This window comes from Macaca nemestrina, unplaced genomic scaffold, assembly GCF_043159975.1.
Source record: "Macaca nemestrina isolate mMacNem1 unplaced genomic scaffold, mMacNem.hap1 Scaffold_116, whole genome shotgun sequence".
Taxonomy (NCBI): Eukaryota; Metazoa; Chordata; class Mammalia; order Primates; family Cercopithecidae; genus Macaca; species Macaca nemestrina.
In genome coordinates, this window is record NW_027257599.1 from 57271 (window position 1) to 77034 (window position 19764).

The 19764-nt window shown below is 44.1% G+C and overlaps 1 long non-coding RNA gene across 1 annotated transcript; it reads left to right on the forward strand.

Annotated features, from left to right (window-relative positions):
• Window positions 1-8846: 8846 nt before the first annotated feature.
• LOC139361245 (uncharacterized) lies at window positions 8847-17745 on the forward strand. Its single transcript, XR_011618805.1, has 2 exons — window positions 8847-8881; window positions 17444-17745. It is a non-coding gene; the product is annotated as an uncharacterized lncRNA (long non-coding RNA).
• The last annotated feature ends 2019 nt before the right edge of the window (window positions 17746-19764 follow it).

Consider the following 19764-nt stretch of genomic DNA (forward strand, 5'->3'; position numbering starts at 1 on the left):
GGCGTAGTGGCACATGCCTGTAATCCCAGCTACTCGGGAGGCTGAGGCAGAAGAATCATTTGAACCCAGGAGGCGGAGGTTGTGGTGAGCCAAGAGTGCACCACTGCACTCCAGCCTGGGGAACAAAGCAAGATTCGGTCTCCAAAAAAAAAAAAAAAAAAAAAAAAGAAAGTGAAAAGACAACCCACAGAAAACAAGAAAATATCTGCGCATTATATATCCAACAACGGTCTGTTGACTACAGTATATAAAAAATTTGTATAACTCAACCACAAGGACAACCAAATTACAAATGGAGACAGAGTTGAACACACACTTTGCCAAAAAGACATGCAAATGAAAAACAAGCACATGAAAAGATGATCAATATCATTATCATTATGGCCATCCAAACTGAAACCACAACCAAATACTCTTTCACACACACTAGAAAGGTTACAATCCAACAAATGTAAAGTAACAAGTGTTGGCAAGGTTGGAGAGAAATCAAAACCATTAAATACTATATGTAGAATATAAAATGGTGCAGCCTATTTGTAACACAGTTTGTTATGTCCTCACAAAGTTAAAAACACAATGGGCATGGTGGCTCATGCCTGTAATCTCAGCACTTTGGGAGGCTGAAACAGGCAGATCACTTGAGTGCAGGAGTTCAAGACCAGCAGAAGGACATAACAAAACCCCGTCTCTACTAAAAATACAAAAATTAGCCAGGCATGGTGCCACACACCTGTAGTCCCAGCTACTAGGGAGGCTGAGGCGGGAGGACCACTTGAGCCCAGAATGTGGAGGTTGCAGTAAGCCGAGGCAACACCACTACTCCAGCCTGGGCAACAGCGCAAGACCCTGTCTCAAAAATAAAATAAATAAATAAATAAATAAACAAACAAATAAATAAAGGCCGGGCATGGTGTCTCAATCCTGTAATCCCAGCACTTTCGGAGGCAGAGGCAGGCGGATCATCTGAGATCATGAGTTTGAGAACAGTATGACCAACATGGAGAAACCCTACCTCCACCAAAAACACAAAAATTAGCCAGGCATGGTGTCCCATGCCTGTAATCACAGCTACTCGCATGAACCCAGGAGGCAGAGGTTATGATGAGCCAAGAGTGCACTACTGCACTCCAGCCTGGGAAACAGAGCAAGACTTGGTCTCCTAAAAAAAAAAAAAAAAAAAAAAAAAAAGAGGAAGAGAAAAGACAACCCACAGAAAAGAAGAAAATATTTGCCCATTATATGTCCAACAACGGTCTGTTAACTACAATATATATAAAATTTATATAACTCAGCAACAAGAACAACCAAATTACAAATGGAGAAAGAGTTGAACACACACTTTGCCAAAAAGACATGCAAATGGCAAAGAAGTACATGAAAAGATGATCAATATCATTATCATTATGGCCATCCAAACTTGAAACCACAACCAGATATTCCTTCACTCACACTAGAAAGGCTATAATCCAATAAATGTAAAATAACAAGGGTTGGCAAAGTCGGAGAAAAATCACAACCATTAAATACGGTATGCGGAATATAAAATGGTGCAGCCTATTTGTAACAGAGTTTGGTATTTCATCAAAAAGTTAAAAATAGGCCGGGCAAGGTGGCTCATGCCTGTAATCCCAGCACTTTGGGAGGCTGAAGCAGGTGGATCACTTGAGTCCAGGAGTTCAAGACCAGTCAGGATGACATGGCAAAACCCCGTCTCTACTAATACAAAAATTAGCTGGACATGGTGGCACACAGCTGCAGTCCCAGGTACTAGGGAGGCTGAGGTGGGAGGACTGCTTGAGCCCAGAATGTGGAGGTTGCAGTAAGCTGAGATCGCACCACTACACTCCAGCCTGGGCAACAGTGCAAGACCCTGTCTCAAAAAAAAAAAAAAAAAAAAGAAAGAAAGAAAGGGCCAGGTATGATGGCTCACACCTGTAATCCCAGCACTTTGGGTGGCTAAGGCAGATGGATTACTTGAGGTCAGGAGTTGGAGACTAGCCTGGCCAATATGGTGAAATCTTTTCTCTAGTAAAAATACAAAAATTAGCGCCAGGCTCTGTGGCTCACACCTGTAATCCCAGCACTTTGGGTGGCTAAGGCAGGCGGGGCACTTCAGGTTGGGATTCGAGACTAGCCTGACCAACATGGACTAACCCCATCTCTACTGAAAATACAAAATTGGCTGGGCTTGGTGGTGCATGCCTGTAATCTCAGCTACTCGGGAGGCCTAGGCAGGAGAATCGCTTGAACCTGGGAAGCAGAGGTTACGGTGAGCCAAGATGGCACCATCGCACTCTAGCCTTGGCAACAAAAGCAAAACTCTGCCTCCAAAAAAAAAAAAAAAAAAATATATATATATATATATATACACACACACACACACACACACACACACATACACACACAAAAATTAGCCAGTGTGGTGGCGCACACCTGTAACCCCAGCTACTCAGGAAGCTGAGGCAGGAGAATTGCTTGAACCCAGGTGACAGAGGTTGCAGTGAGCCGATATCAGGCTACTTCACTCCAGCCTGGGTGACAGAGCAAGACTCGTCTCAAAAAAGAAAATACATGGGAGGAAATGGTATATCCTGAAATGAGGACTTTCATTCTGGACTAGGGTTTCCAACGAGGGTGACAGTTTATCCTTCAGTCTCCACAGGCCAAGAATTTGCCATCCAGCAAGAGGCAACAGAGGAAGCCCCCCAAGTCCCATGCCAGAACTATGACATTATTACATTCCATTTCAATACTTAAATATTAATAATTCATCCGCTTAAATATCTACACTTACTTTACCAATTTTCCATTGTATTGATGAAGAGGTTTCCAAATTTCATATAGGTCGTCATGATGTGGACAGGACTTTTTGATAACTATACCAAATGACTATATAAAATATAAGTGTTAAGGCCAGGTGTGGTGGCTTACGCTTGTAATGCCAGCACTTTGGAAGGCCGAGGCGGGCGGATCACGAGGTCAGGAGATCGAGACCATCCTGGCAAACTTGGTGAAACCCCGTGTCTACTAAAAATACAAAAAAATTAGCCGGACGTGGTGGTGGGCGCCTGTAGTCCCAGCTTCTCGGGAGGCTGAGGCAGAAGAATGGCGTGAACCTGGGAAGTGGCAGAGCTTGCAGTGAGCAGAAATAGTGCCACTGCACTCCAGCCTGGGCAACAGAGTGAGACTCTGTTTCAAAAAAAAAAAAAAAAGAAAGAAAAAGAAAAGAAAAATATAAGTGTTTAAACGTAAAATACCTTGCAACTGCTAACACAGGGCTAGAGAATATAGCAAGGTAATAGTCTGTCCAGTAAATTCTTCTGAAAAAAAATTTTTTCTTTGAAACAGAGTCTCACTCTGTCAACCAGGCTGTAATGCAGTGCCACGATTTCAGCTCAATACAACCTCCACCTTCCAGGTTCAAGCGATTCTCCAGCCTCAGCCTCCCAAGTAGCCAGGACTACAGGTGTGTGCCACCACACCAGGCTAATTTTTGTATTTTTAGTAGAGACGGGATTTTACCAACTTGTCCAGGCTGGTCTCGAACTCCTGACCTCAGGTGATCCGCCCACCTCAGTCTCCCAAAGTGCTGGGATTACAGGAGTGAGCCACTGCGCCCAGTCTTCTTCTGCAATTTCGACAATCAACTGTGCGATTTGCCTTTCCTTCAGCACCAAGATTTTATTTTTCTTTCCTAATTATTTCAAACATGAATTTTGGTTCCAGGGAACTAGTATTTCCTTAATTTATAAATTGAGGGTGGCTGAGCATGGTGGCTCATGCCTGTAATCCCAGCACTTTAGGAGGCCAAGGCAGGCAGATCACTGGAGGTCAGGAGTTCAAGACCAGCCTTGCCAACATGGTGAAACACTGTCTCCACTACAAATGCAAAAATTAGCCAGCTGTGGTGGCAGGTGCGTGTAGTCCCAGCTACTAAGGAGACTGAGGCATGAGAATCGCTTGAACCCAGGAGGTGGAGGTTGTGGTGAGCCAAGATCATGCCACTGCACTCCAGCCTGGGTAACACAGGGGGACTCCATCTCCAAAAAAAAAAAAAAAAAAGAGGGTCATCTCACAGATGATCTAATAAATAATGCTTGGTCTTTAGAAATTCACATTATTAACTTTTCTACTTTTAGATATCGTAACTGCTGTGACTTGAAGGACTTATCTCAACAAAGCCTTAAAAAACTAGGGTGGGCAGTGGGTGAATGGGTTGGGGGAACCCACACAAAATCCCCAAGACATCTGGAAGCCCATGACCCCATGAGAGGGACTGCAGGGAGCTGTAGCAGACTGGATGGGAGAGGACAGCAGGCAGGAGAACTCAGGGTCTGGAGGCCATGGTTCTAAGGCCAGAGGAAATCATTGGCAAACTTAAATCCAGAGCTTGACAGGATGAAATTTGTGATTGTAAATGAATATTTGCCATTACCAAGTGAGATCGCCAGTGGTTAGGTGCTCCTCCATGTGGGCCACAGTGAGGAGAACATGGCATCAGGCCAGGGTGTTCCTACCAGGAATGCAGGATCTGCACCTGTTTAGGACGAAACGCTGGGCAGACCCAGCTTAGAGTCATCTCTGCTCTTTACATCTGTCAAGGCTGTGAAAACTGAGAGTCGCCCAGATGCGGTGGTTCACACCTGTAATCCCAACACTCTGGGATGCTGAGGCGAGTGGATCACCTGAGGTCAGGAGTTAAAGACCAGCCTGGCCAACATGGTGAAATCATATCTTTACTAAAAATACAAAAAATTAGCCGGGCGTGGTGGTAGATGCCTGTAATTACAGCTACTCCAGAAGCTGAGGCAGGAGAATCTCTTGGAACAAGGGAGGCGGAGGTTGCAATGAGCCAAGATGGCACCACTGCATGCCAGCCTGGATGACAGAGTGAGTCTCTGTCTTAAAAAAAAACAACCAAAAAAAACCCCAGAAAACTGAGTCTCATGAACAGTTCCCGAAAAAGAAATTGGGCCCACATGAAAACACATTTTTCTCCCAGCTGGGGCAGGCAATGAAGTGAAATAGGTCTGCGGACTGGACTTTCACATAGAGACCGTATATTTCCTAATTTGGGGGTTATGTGGGGATCATCTGGAGGACTGTTCCTGCTTTTGGTGAAACACAGGGAGGTATTCTTTGTGAAGCTGCAAATATGGCACAGCAATAACCACTGGGGAATTGGAGAGAAAAGAGAAGGCATACTAACTGCTGTTGTAAGTTTCCCAGAAGTATGACATTATTGGGAAGTAAACTGCTTCTTAAATCAACTGTGTCAATACCACGTCAGTAAGGCACAGACAACAACATGAAGTTTCATGACAGGCCAAATCTAGCCCAAACCCAGTCCGGCAGAGGTTGTCAACCCAGCGCCCCAGCAAGAGCCAGAGGGTCCCACCCTGGGAGCTGCAGACGCTCTCCTGTGGGCTGCAAAGGCCATGGCCGCATCCTGGACAGGACATAAGCTCTCAGGGATACATGCATGTTCCTGGGGTTATATGAGTGTGACGGGTGTGGCATTAGTCTGACGGTGTCACGGGCATTCCAGTGGTTACGTGTGTGCTCGGAGGGACAGATTGCGTGTTCCGGAGGTTATATAAGTGTGACAGGTGTGGCGTTAGGCACACGATTTCATCCCCGCATTCTGGGCGTTACGTGCGCTCTGAGGGACACATCCGCATTCCTAGGGTCGGATCTGGACAGCAGCTGTCACGTTACCCTGACGGTGTGATCTCTGTATACAACGGGTGCTAACACCAGCATCACAGATGGAGTGTTCTTAGTACTACGGGGGTTATTATCAGTGTGGCGGATGTTCCAGTTGCTTTCCTGAGGCTACATTTCTGTTCCGAGACCGTGGCTTGGCTCCGTGGCTGCCTCGCCTTGGGTGCAGAGAACGAACCTCAAGTGTGCTGGATTCACAGGGGCTTTTGGTTTCTAATTTTCCACAGGAAGGGTCTCTGCCCCTCAGCTGCCAAGGCTGAAAAAGGAAGGATTTTATTCACCACGGACGCGAGCTCGAGGTGTCCAAAAGCGAGGGGCGTATCCCAGTATGTGCTGAGGAGAACGCGGCTCCCGCTCTCGCAGGACTCAGGCGAGGAGGTAGCACTCGGCCGCCTCAGGGCTCAGAAAAGCCGGACTCGCGCGCACTCTGCTGGCGGCCGGGGGCACTGCAGCGCCCTAGAGCTCACTGCGCTGTCGGCAGCCCCGTGCCCGCTGCTACACATCCCGCTGCACCACTTAAACACAGCATGGAGTGTTTGGCGCTATCGTTCTAGAAATGCAAACTGACACAGAGCCCACTAGCCCGTGAATTTATAAAAATGCAGAAGGCACAATTAATTGGAAACCATAGGAAATAAAATCAACATGAATGCACATTTTACAACTTATGCAAAAATTTACTCAACATAGTCCTCAGACTTAAAACGCGAAACTGTCAGAGGCCTCTTAACCACAGTGACTTTATTTTAAATAAAGGTTTTAAAAAAGTTAAATCTGGGCAGGGCGCAGTGGCTCATATCTGTAATCCCAGCACTCTGGAAGGCCAAGGCGGGCAGATCACTTGAGATCAGGAGTTCAAGACTAGCTTGGGCAAATTGTGAGAACCCTATGTCTACAAAAAACACACAAATTAGCTGGCATGGTGGCACGTACCTGTAGTCCCGGCTACCCGGGACGCTGAGGCGGGAGGATTGATTGAGCTCAGGAGTTTGAGGCTGCAGTTAGCCCACCATGATCACACCACTCCACTCCAACCTAGGCGACAGAGTGAGACCCTGCCTCACACACACACAAGTTAAATTTGTTGGATTATATATTTAGGGGGTTGAGTACTTTTGGTTATAAAATATTTATGGTTGCGGGAACAAGTTAATAAATAAAGACATAAAACTTATAAAAATGTACCAGGACTTTAAGAACAAAAAAGCATTCTTAGTTTAAAAATAAGTTTTACTTTAAAGGTAATAATACACTCATAAATTCTTGTTAAAATCCACAGTAACATAGACAAGTAACAATATTAATAGCCTGTCACAAACTGATCACAAGCCTTTATAAAAGACAACACTATTTATAATAACCTATATAAACAAACATTAAGCCCGGGCGCGGTGGCACATGCCTGTTATCCCAGCACTTTGGGAGGCTGAAGCGGGAAGATCACTTGAGACCAGGAGTTCCAGACCAGCCTGACCAACATGTGAAACCCAGTTTCTACGAAAAATACAAAAAATTAGCCGGATGTGTTGGCACACGCCTGTAATCCCAGCTACTTGGGAGGCTGAGGCAGGAGAAACCTTGAACCAAGGAAGCAGAGGCTGCAGTGAGCCGAGATCATGCCATTGTGACAGGAGTGAAACTCCGCCTCAAAAAATAATTTTTTTAAAACAGGTGCATTCCTCCTCTTGCTTTCTGAGGACGCCCTGCTATGTAGTTGAGTAGTCGCTAATAAACTACCTTAACTTCACTATACTCTGTGATTCGCCATAAATTCTTTCCAATGTGAGATCCAAAAACCCATTCTTGGGGTCTGGGACAAGATCCCTTTTCCAGTGACAAAATTATACAAATTCTAGAATAAAACACAGAAAACTATGTGACCTTGGGTTTGGTCATGAGTTTTAACACATGACACTGTCAGAGGCATTTAACGCCTCCTTTATATGAACTCCAGGGTGGTTTATGTTCCATTGGCTAAGAGAAAGTTTTCTTCCAAAATGTAACATGATTTGAGGTCAAACATTAATATCAAGTAAACTCAAAAGATGGAAAAGATAGCATTAGTTCTGGGAAAACCAGAAGTGTGCCTTTTTTGGAAATAATCATCGGTAGCACAAACTTCAGATTCTACAAAGGAAATAAAAATGAGTTAACTTACATTTTTCACAAATTAAGATATAAATCAAGATAATGAAATCCAGAAATCCAATCTTACTGCTTTTAATGTTCATTAAAAAAAAAAAAAAGACATCTTTATCAAATAGCCCCAGTAATAGTCACCAACTAAGTCTTTACTACTTAAAAGCAAAATCCACCTATCTCCTGAACAGTATCCACTTTACAAGCCTCATTATACATACTGGAAACAAGTTTCAGAAATAAATATATGCATGTATATATATAAAAATATATTTCAAATAAAAAATACTTTTAGATAGTGGTATTACAATACATTTAGAAATTAATAACGGAAGCAAATTATGGGAGATCATCCACGCCTGTCCCAAAGGTACCGAATTTATAAATCATCTCAGATGCGGTGCAGGACAGGTTGAAAATAGGAACGCAATGAACCCGTGCGGAGCAGCGGCCGGCGCGGTGTCCAGGGCAAGACCCTACCCGGTCCAGGCCCCTCCGGCCCTGGGCCCGACGACTGCTACGCCTCTGACTCCACGCTAACGCGGAGCCCTAGCGCGCGTCACAACGTGTGGGGCCGGGGAGGCTGCTACCCAGAGGCGGAGTGCGGGATCGCGAGGGTGCCCACCCGCCTCTCGCTCCCGCCCGCACGTACGGACTCGCGTCCCCGCCGGGCGCCGACTAGGCAGCAGCACCGCCCCCGGCACAAGAGGCTCACGCGCCTCTTACCTAACAGGAAGTTGGAAGCGGCGCGCCCCCACGGTGCACTGAACGCACTCAAACAGAACCGGACGCAGACACGCGCTTTCAGCCCAGGGGAAAAAACTGGCAGGGTCGGAAAAGCAAGCAGCGCGTGCGGGAACTCAGAATGCGCCCTGCCTCGGCCCGAGACCCCGCCCCGGCCCGGCCCCGCCTTTTTGTCTGCCTCACCCCTCCCCGCCCGGCACGTACTGGCCCCGCCCTTCGCGCGGCGTTTTTCGTTGACCCGGAAACGGATTCTCCGGAGCCAAGGTCCGCTCGGGTGAGTGCCCTCCGCTTTTTGTGGCCAAACCCAGCCACGCAGTCCACTTCCTGCGCCATCCTCCATACCCGGGGTCTGTGGGTCTCCACGGACGTCACAGGCTCGGCAACAGCCCCACTGTAGGCGGGGAGCCCCGCGACGCCCTGAAATGCTCCGAAGCCTGTCGCTCAGCTGCCAGATCTGCGTCTGTGTCCGGTTCCGTCACTGAGGTCGCCCCGTCCAGCCCTTCTACCCTAGTTCTCTTCACCGTCCGCCCATCCTATCGCGCGCCGCGTCAGGTCCCCATTCGGCACATGGCTTGTCTCCCGTCGTCCCCACCCTTGCCCCTCTTGGCAGCTCAGGGCAGCCCTGGGATTTGGCAGACGCCAGTCCTCCCTGAGATGTCTCCCCATCCTTCCCTCCGCCAGGCCCTACGTCTCCGCAAACCCCCCGCTTCGGGGTGACCGCTTCAGACAGGAAGCTGAGTCCGGGCCTGGGGTAAGGGACCTGCCCAATCCTGTGACAGCCCGCGTCCTTCTGACAGTCACCTCCCACTAGCGGTGACCTTCCCGGTGCCCCACTGAGAAGTGGGCTCTTCCTTGGCAGGGGCTTCTTCACTGTATCGCTGTGGATGTCGAGGTGGGGCAGGATCGTGAGGAGAAAACAAGAGAAGAGGGAGGTAGGGCCAGCGAGGGACAAAAGGGGAGGGAAATTTAGATGGGAAGTGGATGGGTGTGAGGAATTTGAACAAACACTGAGAATGAAGGAGAGTGACCTGAGCAAGTAGTAGTGGGGTAAATGGAAATAGACAAAACGGCAATCATCAGAGATGTGGAGGACAGAATACAATGAGGGGGCCCTGACTGTCAGTAGCAGAGGGGGCAACAGAAGCCTAATTCTCAAATTCCTTAGATGATTTTCTGATTTCCAAATTAGTTTCCCTTTGAAATTTGTTGTATCAGGTTCAGTTTATGAGGCCTCAATACTTTTCAGTCTTAATTATGTATTGAAAATACTTTTTGTTTGGTAAATACTTTTACATTAATTCAGTGTGCACTTTGTAAGAATATTGATGATTTGAGTTAGTTTAGTTTTCAACATCTTCCTCTATTCCTTTATATGATCTCTGTATTTAATGACTGTAGGATAAAATTTCCAACTAAGTATAAATATCAAGTTTTCTTTGTGCTGTTTTCTGCAATTATTGAAGGATGGGCTGAATTGTCCTAGAACTTTGTTCCAACAGATTCCATGTGTTCATAATGAATAAATTGCTCAAAGATATTTCGAAAGCTCACCTTTTATGTTTTTTATTGCCAATAATTACATCTTTTTAATTTTTATATTTTTGGATGACTTAATGTGATGTTCTGGAAAAGACAAATGCTTTTAGTCAATATGATTAAAACCGTGAAAGACAAATTGCTGTTACTTAAGAGTGTGAAATTTGATCTCAAATCTTTAGGGGGCAGGGATGTTAAGGGAAAACTGCCACTGTCGCATCCAGATCATGTCATTCCTGTTAAGCTGGTGCTGGTTACTGTCTACTGGCTTCTGTTCACCTTTCCACCTGCCCCAAGACATACACATAGTGACATAAGGCAGTGGATAGGGAAAGAGCAAGACTTTTTAAAGTAAGCAGAGAACAAAGGTGTCTTTCTAATGAGGAGGAGCTGTTGGTTCCGGGAAGGAAGCTTGGAGGAGAAAGGGCAATAAGATTTGGGTATTCAGGATCCAGAAGTGAGAGAGAGCTTGGGAAGCTCAGGAACCGGAGAAAGAAAAAGCATTGCCCATTCTCACCCGTGACCCTGTGCTCAGCAGGTACTAGCAGAGACTTCAGCAGGAACCAGAGAAAGAAAAAGCATTGCCCATTCACACCCATGACTCTGTGTTCAGCAGGTACTAGCAGATACTTCAGGCTCTGTGACTAAAAGGGATCAGACCAGTTCATATACCCACAGCTGCCATGTAAGGATGTGTGTGGACTTTACTAGGGAAGAAGGGTGTTATGAAGGAAGGGGCAGAAAAACTCACCTGTTGGTCTCCAGGTAGAAGTTTATTGTCCCGAATTCCTGGAGGTTCAGTGAAAAGCAGAAGACTGTGTTTTTCACATGTTGAGTTATGCCCCCATATATGTGGTTGTGATAAAGAAAGAGGGTATGTCGATGGGAAGTCCTGAAATGCATGTTCCTAACATTCAGCAGGGACTTCTCAAGACACATCTTGCCTTAGAAAGAAGCTCAGAGAAGAAAAATGGAGAACAATTAGATATGACATTTTCACTGGAAAAAGTCATATTATTCACTGATTGTTTTGTCATCTCCCTCCTTAAATGTTGTTTTTAGGATTTCGTAATATCTGACCCTGCCTAACACATTTCCTAACTCACTCATAGCCTTCCCTTAACTTCATCCCATCTTCACAGTATCACACTGTGACCCAGTGATTTCTAACTTGTGAAGTTCCATTCGGGGGATCATATGGGAAGGCCTTCACACCCAGACATGGTGTGGAAGTGGGCCACATAATGTCAGTGAGGCAAGTATGGATAGTTTAGGGATGATGCACTGTCAGATCTTGTTGACCATGATTAGAAACACTGTGCATATTAGTAGTGAATTAATGTTGGGAATACCTGACAAATCCTGGAAAAGAAGATTAATGAGAGGAAATTTGTTCTGCCCAATTGTATAATGCATTTGAAGCTTAAAACAATGAATCAGTATTGATCTAGCCTCAAAATATTAATGATTTGGATTAGAAGGAAGACTTTAGAAAATGATAGCTATGACAAATTAAAGTAGCGTTTCATCCACACGATGGAGTTTGTTTATTCAGTAATTGCTTTAAGAATGGAATCAACGTAAGTGTCTAACAGGAGGGTATTTTAGAAATTGTTCACAGCACGTCTGTTCCAAGGAGACCTTGATGTTCATAGATTTGTAAAGAATGCTGCTTACTAGCACACTGACTTATCTGCAAATGTCTGAGGGTTCCTCCACTTGGGCAACTTGGGGGTTTGATCGCAGAGTAAATAAATGGTACATTTTATATTGTAATATAGCAAGATGCAGCCCACAAACTGTAGATACTCTTAACTACCACATAAAGTTCATCTACTACTTTAACCAGAACTTGATACTGTATGTATGTTTTTTGTAGATTTGGATAAAATGACAATTCATTATTATTTCCAGTTCACAAAGTAATTGTGAGGCTGAATACATTTTATTATTTTATAGATGTATGTGTAAAATGAATTTTTCTGCGTGACTCATTTTTGATGTATTTTAGATGCTATTTTATATTTTGTAGTTTAATTGTATGTACACACACACAAATACACACTTAGGTGTCTTATTATGTTTCTGTAGTGAAACCAAAATCCTTCCTTCATGCCGTTTGACTTTATGTTTTCCTCAGGAAGGCAGGACCTATTTTATATGATAAAATATTATGTTTTATTGAGTCCACTTATGATATTGTTTAATATTATGAATATTTACATGACTTATTTTAAATTTCCAACTAACATAGATTTACATGAAATTTGACATCTTTATTTTTTTCTTTTCACAACTATTTTGACTATATCCTCACCAAAAATCAAAATTTAGACAAAATTGGCTTTTAGACTAATTCTCATTTTTTACATGTGAAAGACTACATGTGACTTTTAAGTCTAGCTTGCCCTGAGTCTGCAGTCACCGGGGTTTTATGTCACTGTGTCCTCCAATCTAATAATATTATTTTCAGGCTATATTCATGTCATTTTAATGTCCTCATTAAGTTTTAAAATTTCTTTACGTGGGCCTACAAATTTATTTCAAATGTTCCTCATAATATTTTGCTATTGTAAATAGAGACTGATTTTGTGTGTTTGCTTTGTTTAAAGATTAATGTTACTAAACAGGAAATACTGATTTCAGCTTATTCAGAATAGTTTTGCCCACTTTTTAAATGTTCTTATTAGTATTGATAATTAGAATGGATTCTACTTTTTCAAGTTTACAGTCACATCATCTGAGAATAACTACAGTCTCATGTCTTTGACTCCATTTTTGTAGTCCCTCTCCTTTTCCGTCTTGTTTTGGTCCCACCTCAGGCATCATGTGCAGTGGTGAATGGCATCAGCCCCAGCCAGCCTCCTTATTCCAGCCTTACCTTAAGTGGAAATGGTTCTTTTGTTAACTCTTCAATATATAGTTTAGATTTTATTGATTAAGAATAATTAGTCCTCACAATTCGATATGATTTTTAAAGATTTTAAATTACTTTTAAAGATTTAAATTATTTGAAAGTGTTTTTTCAAACATCAGTTGATGTGATTGTTTTTAATCTTTAAAATTAATATGTGAAAGTAATACGTTTTCTAGTATGGAATTATCCTTTTATTATTGCAATTAACTCCACTTTACAATGCTCTGGTATTATTTAACCATACCAGTGATGGCCAGGTGACCAAAATAAATAGCCAAATGGCTAAAAGTGTATTAATGATTTTTGCAAATATAATTAATGAAAATTGTTGGTTAAAATTCTAGTTATTGTTGCATTTATGTTCATTTTGATTAGCATAATAAACTAATGACGACAGGCTTATTTTTCTCCTTCAAAAGCATTTACATTACAAAGGAGGTAGAAGTGATTTGACATGAACTCTGATGTATAACTTAAACATTAAAATTAGCTAATCAGATTTTTTCTGCTGATTACTGAGGGAAAGTTTTAACTCTATTTTCATGGAAATTAATCAATGTATCATGTATTCATGTTAGAATACAATTGTTCTGATTTCTTAGATTTTGAATTACTACTTTTAAATAAATACAGTCTCTTTTATTTACCTGTGTTTTTTCTTTCCACCATGAGTCTTTTTGGTTTCATGATCTTGCTCTCAAAACTTTTAAACTATTTATTTCTGTCAAATCTGTTCATTCATTACATTATTTTATTATTTATTAAATTCTTTTAACTTTTTAACTTTTATTATTATGTACTGCATTTGTAACAATTTGGAAAGTCAAGTAACTACTGTTTTATTTTTCTTTATCTTGGTTTATGAGTGTTTTTAAAGTTTTACTTTCCTTGAAGATCACAGCTGTAGCCCCAATTCTATGGTTCTGGCTACTTTTATTTATCAGACTTACTAATATCATGAATGTAATTGGAATACTCCTTTGATTTTACTGATGACATATACCCACTAGTGTACTGAGATGGGGAAAAAAAGTCTTTACAACTCAGATAAATATAGAGTTGATATTTATTATTTATGTAAGTGTGATCTTGTTATTAAATTCCTCTATCATATTTATGGAATTAGCAATTTCTCTTTGAATCCAGACGTTTCTAGTCATGTGTATTTCCAACATATGTTTTTAGCCACATACACTTTTTTGAATATCATATTTGGTGTTTAATTTTTGCTAGGATTATAGGCTGGACTCCAGATCCAAACTCGACATGTAGCAGACCCACTAAAAACATACATTAAGCCCCTAGCACTGTTTAATCTCCGTGGCCTGGCTGAGCTTCTGCCATCTGTCCTCCTAGGCACTGTGAGGTCTGGACATCTCATTTGGCATAACTCAGCAGTGGCCATTGGTGGATCTCATCCTTAGTACTACTCCCTGCTGGCAAGGGTGGCCCAGGCCCACATAAGCCATTGCTGGGCTCCTTGGAGGACTTAGAGAATCCTGAGATTGCCCATGAGGATGGGCATGCCTCCCAGTCTAGCACCCATCTTTACTGATGCCTGTAGAGATTTAGAAGCTCACAGGGGTCTTTGATGTCTTTCTTATGCCTCCATTGTCTGCAGTGTGACTCCCATACTCCTAAGCCAAGGTAGAGAATTTTGAGGAGGCTTGTATGGAGGTTTATGGTGACCCCCATGGTTCTGTGAGACTGGTAGAAGGCACAGACCCCTTAGACTTCTCCCCCAGAGGAATATGTGAGACTAGTGGAGGAAAGGAGAGTAATGAAGTACGCATTTAGCATCCCAGGCTATCATTGCACAGCTCTAAGGAGAAATACAGGGTGTCTTATGGCAACTGGCACAGCTCTGTGAGACTGGGAGATATTGAACAACCTTGAAAAATCAAGGAGATGTGACCCTACTGAAGGAACAAAATAAATCTACAATAATTGACCATAAAGAAATACAGGTTTTTGGCTGGGTGCAGTGGCTCACACTTGTAATCAAAGCACATTGGGAGGACGAGGTAGGCAGATCACTTGAGGCCAGGAGTTCAAAATCAGCTTTGCCAACATGGTGAAACCCCAGCTCCACTAAAAATACAAGAAAAAAAAATTAGCTGGGCATGGTGATGGGCACCTGTAATCCCAGCTACTCAGGAGGCTGAAGCAGGAGAATTGCTTGAACCCAGGAGATGGAGGTTGCAGAGAGCTGGTATTGTGCTATTGCACTACAGCCTGGACAACAAGAGTGAAACTCCGCTAAAAAAAAAAAAAAAAAAAAAGAAAGAAAAAGAAATGGAGGTTTCTGAATTTCCTGATAAGAATTAAAGATAAATTGCCTTAAAGGAGCTCAATGAGCTGTGAGACAACACTGATAGACAAGTAAAATCTGGAAAAGAATACATGAACAACATGAGTATATCAACAAAGAGAAACCATAATAAAAGAAATGTAGATTCTGGGGCTGAAGAACACAGTAACTGAACTAGATCAATACAGGGTTTCAAGAGCTGACTTGATCAAGCAGAAGGAATAACCAGTGAACTCAAAGACCGGTTATTTGAAATTATTCAATCAGAAGAGCAAAAAGAAAAAGAATCTTTTAAAAAGTGAAGAACCTCTGTCTGACTTTGCTAAAAATTGGAGGTTCCTAAGAACTCCTTCCCCGCCACCCCCTGCAAGGCAGACTCTTGCTCTGTCACCCAGACTGGAGTGCAGTGGTGTGATCTCGGCTCGCTGCACCCTCCACCTCCCAGTTTCAAGCGATTCTTGTACCTCAGCTTCCCAAATAGCTGGGATTACAGGTGCCTGCCACCACGCCCAGCTAACTTTTATATTTTTAGTAGAGAGGGGGTTTCACCATGTTGGCCAGGCTGATTTTGAACTTCTGACCTCAGGTGATCCTCCCGCCTTGGCCTCCCAAAGTGCTGGGATTACAGACATGAGCCACCATGCCCGGCAAGAACTCCTTTTTATGTTAGATTTGCTAGGGTTTAGCAGCTCACAGAACCCAGGAAAACAGTTTGCTTAGCTGATTTATTACAAAGGACATTTTAAATATTACAAATGAACAGCCAGCTAAAGAGTTACATACAGCAAGTTTTGGAAGGGTCTTAGTTTTAGGAGGTCTGTCTCCAAGCAGTTGGCATGTACCATTCTTTCAGCATGTGGATGGCTCTTCACTCATGCAGAAGCTCTTTGAATCCCACCATTCAGGGATTTTTACAAAGTGTTCATCTAGTAGGCATAATTGTTATCAACTCGATCTCCAGCCTCTGCCCTTTACCAGAGAATAAATCATTAAAAAATTGATCCCTTTTGAGGTAGAAGGATCTCGTCCTCATGCTCCTCAGTTCCTTCCAGAATCAGCTTCCAGTTCAGCTGCAGAACAGGTTCTGGTGCTGGCTGGAGTAGCCCAGGCAGGTGCCGTCGGGTCTGAGTTCACACTGGTGCCCATGTGGTCTCCAGTTACGGTGTGGGCCGTGCGGTCTGAGTTCACACCGTTGCCCATGTGGTCTCCAGTTACAGTGCTGGCCATGGAGTCTGAGTTCACACTGGTGCCTGCGTGGTCCTCAGTTACAGTGCTGGCCATTTGTGCCTTTCTGGAAAGTTAGAAGGAGGAGCATTTCATCACCTCTCTGTCCTCCCACACCTGATCTATGCTGGGCCACCGTGAATTCTTCCTTTTAACTGTTTCTCTCATCACGGGCAACGCTGGTGTTCTGTGGTCAATGTATGCCATTTCTGAAAACGGATTCTGTGTTTCTTTATATAATCACGTGGTCTCTTTTACGAATTTCGCTTTTCTTTAAGAAAATAATCGTGCTTTTATCTCTTCAATCTCAACTCTGTTCCCTGACACAGGCTCTTACCAGCTCGAAAATTAAAGGTAATCTTTGATTATACTTAATACTTTCTAAAGTTTTCAAAAGTTTATCAGCACGTGGGTTACTGAACATTGACTGTTTATTTAATGGAAAATTACATTCTAAGTAGAGTATTAGAGTGAAAATGATCTTTTGATTTAATTAAAATATTCAGGTAAAAATATTAAAATGCCTTCGCCAAACTTCATGCCTGTGTATCGTGAAAACATTAAGCTGCTCTCTGCTCCCGGGAATACATGAGTAGAGTATGTGTTTGAAAGCGTCATTCCAGTCTTAAGTTTTAGGTATTCTTAAAGGGGTTGGCTGGAGAAGTGACATTTAACATTGAGTGAACGTTTGACAAAGATTTGTCTCGATATAAAAATAGTTAAAAACAATGTTTAGTGTTTCCTGTCAGGGTTCACCCATTAAAGAATGGTCTTGTAAAAAACTCATCCAGAGTGTCGGCGCCCAGAGGTGCTACCTTGCCCACAGTTGTGTCATCTGCTCTCACCAGGCGACACGCCCAGCGTTTAGCTGCGCGTCAGATGTGGCCACGGGGCCACAGGACATCCCTGCGGACGGATGTTCTTATGCAGATTAATGAGGATGGAGACCGCTGCAGAACTGTAAGCCCCCCAGGGGCTGACGGAAGCCTGGGAATACCCGAGACACCAGAGTCGCTGCTGCCCTGGGTGGAAGGAAACCTGCCCTGGAAGATGGGAAATGCAATAAGGAGAAAGTACCAAGGTACATGATGCTGTGAAAATGGAGATGTTTTAATTAAATTAACAATTAAAATCATTTTAATTATGTGAATTATTTGAACTCATGTTAGTTCTTTTTAGGAAATTAATACTTAAAGCAAGTTTGTTTTCTGAATTGTTTGAATTAATTGAGTCAGCACAAGAGTTAGCATTGATATCTGACCCTCTTCCAGGGTTGGGGCAGAGGAGATGGGGGCAGAGGAGACGGGCCTCCCACCCGCTTTCCCCTGGAGCTCAGCCAGAAATTCCCATTGAGGAGCCCTCAGCTCCCCGAGAGCCAGGAGCTCTTGCGGAGAAGCCGCTGTCGGCATGCCACCCGCTTTGATGGCCCTGCGCTGCCATCCCTGCGCTCCAAGGGCCGGAACCTGCCACTGCCTGTGCCAGACGGGTCTCAGGGAGGTGCCAGCCAGGGGGTATGCATGGCGAGGCCTGAGCATCGCTGTCGGGATTCCGTGGCTGCTGGTTTCATTGTCTCGCTGTTTGTCCCCCTAGCAAGACTCATGAGGTTCCTTGAGGACAAGACCCCCTCCTGCCACCTGGTCTGTTTCCTGAACATTCTCTGCACTAGTACAGCCCCGGGATGCAGCCCTCGGGAATCAGGGTGTCGGCCATAGTAGGGTGGGTCGCTCTGCAGGGCACCATGATGGATGTTAGCCACTGTGCTTCACTTTGGGGACATGTTTAAGTACAAAAGTAATTTTAAAATTTCACCATTATTTCAAGACAGCTGAGAGCCTATTAGCACAGAATCCCTGGTCTGAATGAAATCAAACGGTTCTTATTAATTATTCATGATACCATGAATATGTAGCCTTATTTTTTATAATTGCCAGTCTGTATAATTAACCTTTCATTTGGTTAAAGTACTTAACACTAAGTAGAGCTGTAATTTCAACTGTTTATAAAGCATATGGAAGAATGTTTAAATGTTTAATTAGAACCACTTTTTTTAGTTTCATAGAGAATTTTTTTTCTTGTCAACGAGAGTCTTTAATTATTTAAACCAAAAGAGAAAAACAGACCAGAAAAGAAAAACAACTAGTAAAGCTCGGAACTGCGAAGGTGGCATCATTCCGTTAGTCTCGGATTTTGCTTCCTGGGTTTGTGACGTGGTCAGAGTCCTTGTCTTTGATTTCCTAACACAAGTTGTTAAAGTTGGAAGTGAGTGTGAAATTGAGTTAGTCTAGCTTTATTCTTTCACGGATGAGAAGTGAATTATCCTCAGCAAGGTGGGTGCGGGCGTGGTCCCCGGGGGTCACTGTGGTGAACAGGCCGCCCTTGTGGGGAGCCAAGTTCGTCATCACTGGGACAGAGCCCAGGACACTTCCCCGGCTGGCCAGCCTCTTCCTAGAACCCCACACATTGCAAAGGATGGAGTCCAGATCTATGTCATAAAGAAACGAGGGTGGTTACAGAAAGCACCACGATCTCAGCTGAGTGGCTCTGAGCACCCCAACGTTGGGGCACCTCAGCATCCTGTGTGGCTCAGGCTGTGTCCAGCAGGGAGGCTGGCCCGATCGAGCTGCGGTCTCCACCCTGAGAGTGAGGGCTCCTTCCCCCAGCGCGGGTTAAAGCACCGTGTGTCCACCTGTGCAGTGGCTGGTCCCAGTGGCCCTGGAGGGCTGAAATCCTGGGTCCTGCCACTGGTCCGGGGCATCCGTTTCCCCTTCCTGCAGTTCCTGTGTCTGTGTGTCCAGGGGGCTCCGATCCCTGTCTTAGGACCATGGCTGAGGGGTCAAGTTCACCCTCTTTGGAGCTGGCCCGGATCTTGGTTCTGTGGATCCTCGCTGTGTGGCTCTGGAGCAGTTCTGTCCTCAGGAGATGGATCCTCACAGCCGCCTCTTGGGGCCATAAGGACAATTGATAGGACGACCCCCGGGTAGCTGCTCAAAGCCCTGTGCGGGGCCAGCCCTGTGTCTCCACCAGTTCCTTCGCTCTGTGCTCCCCCCCACTGTGACATCGCCAGCCTTTATTTCCTTTTCCTTGGACCCAGGCAGTAAATGCTCCGCTGGTCTGGGCAGCCCCTTCTCTAGTCTGTCCTCAAATCACTTCCTGACGGACAGCCGTGACT